The sequence below is a fragment of the Mirounga leonina genome, unplaced genomic scaffold (genome assembly GCF_011800145.1).
Source record: "Mirounga leonina isolate KUSES-001 unplaced genomic scaffold, KU_Mleo_1.0 Mir_173, whole genome shotgun sequence".
Lineage (NCBI taxonomy): Eukaryota > Metazoa > Chordata > Mammalia > Carnivora > Phocidae > Mirounga > Mirounga leonina.
The window spans coordinates 72,846,465-72,848,065 of NW_023270447.1; the positions used below are offsets into that span (position 1 = coordinate 72,846,465).

At 43.3% G+C, this 1,601-nt stretch overlaps 1 non-coding gene across 1 annotated transcript; it reads right to left on the reverse strand.

Annotated features, from left to right (window-relative positions):
• Nucleotides 1-598: 598 nt before the first annotated feature.
• On the reverse strand, nucleotides 599-732 carry LOC118020493. Its single transcript, XR_004681924.1, has one exon. It is a non-coding gene; the product is annotated as a U11 spliceosomal RNA (small nuclear RNA).
• Nucleotides 733-1,601: the final 869 nt, after the last annotated feature.

Genomic DNA, 1,601 nt, shown 5'->3' on the forward strand with positions numbered 1-1,601 from the left:
ATCCCAGGACCCTGGGATCATGACCTGAGCCGAAGGCAGACGCTTAACGACTGAGCCACCCAGGCGCCCCTCAAATGAATAAAGTCTTAAGAAAAAAAAAAAAAAGGGATATATACGCCTGGTTAAAGGGGAAGAATTTTTACAAGATCAAAGTTATGCATGGTGATTCAATCACCCCTGCAAGAGGACACCTACGAGGAATCCCGATATTCCCACTAGGGGCATAATTCAGAGTGCGCTTGTATAAACATAACTTACTTTCCTTAAACCTGTGAAATGGAAAAATAGCTTATTTTTCTACGTCAGCAATCACCTGGCTTGGTTGTGAAAAACCAGTTTGTACCCACCACTCTTTGGTGTTTTTTTGTCGCGCTTCTTATAAATAGTTGACTTATCTTACTTAGCCATTTCATTATCAAGATCTCCTAAGTAAAATAACACTCAGTTTACTAATGAGACATCTAATCGCTTAACTGAACTTCATCCACACTCGGTACATCTAATAATCAAACCCCAAACATCGCCTATCCATCAGAGAAGAAAAACCCAAAAATCTACAAAAACGAAAAAAAACCCCACTTCTTTTATTATTAAAAACAAGGGCGCCGGGACCAACGATCACCAGCTGCCCAGGTATCAAAAAATTATGCTTCCGAAATCTCTTGATGTCGATTCCGCACGAAGAGCAATGGAGCTGCCCTACGTGTGCCACTCACGACAGAAGCCCTTTTTGCCTTTCCAGAAACGAAAACAGGGAGGCAGTGCTGGCGAATCCCTCTTTCGCTAAAGGTGAAAACAAAGTGGAAGCAAGTTCTTATCCTTACTCCTCAAGTTGAAGGGGGAACTTCAAGACATGCTGAGCCGTAGAGCAATATTCACAAGAAGACTTTGTCTTTCGATTTTTATATAGAAGTAAGGGCAAGGACGTAAATTGATATGCAAATATGCGCGGTGCTTGCTGGGAAGGGGCCGGCGGGCGCTGAGGGAGTGGCAAGGAAGAGCGGTTGTAGGAGCGAGCTGGGAAGCTGTCGCCGGCTGCGGTTGGCGTCGGGTCGCACCTTTTGTACGTTACGCGAGATACCCGCTTCTCGGCGGCTGTGGGTACCTATCTGGGGAAGACACGAATCCCACCCTATTAAAATGGAAAATGCACAAACTTGTACCACCCGTGGCCATCCAACCTGAAGCGGCCCCACCGTGGGAAAACTGGAGGCACAGGGAGAGAAGGACTGGGACCAACCTAATCTTCTGCTAATGATTAGCAGAACGTAGTGTGTTCATAAAGTGGAATGAATGCGATCTACTGTGCTGCCAAGGAGTGAATTAAACACCAAAAAGCACTGAGTGATAAGAGTTGCCGAATAAGGTACAGCAGGATGACCATTAACGTGAGGGGAAAGAAGCAATACTAAATTTGGATTGGTTAAAGTAGATCTTTATCAATAGATATAAAAAAAATGGAGTGAAGGTGTTGAATAGGGTACCACATATCATTAATGTAATAAAGAACATACACGTGTGCACATAAAACCCAGTGCTATATATTTTCTAATGCCACATACTTTATTAACTTTTTAAAAAAAGATTTGCAAAAACACACA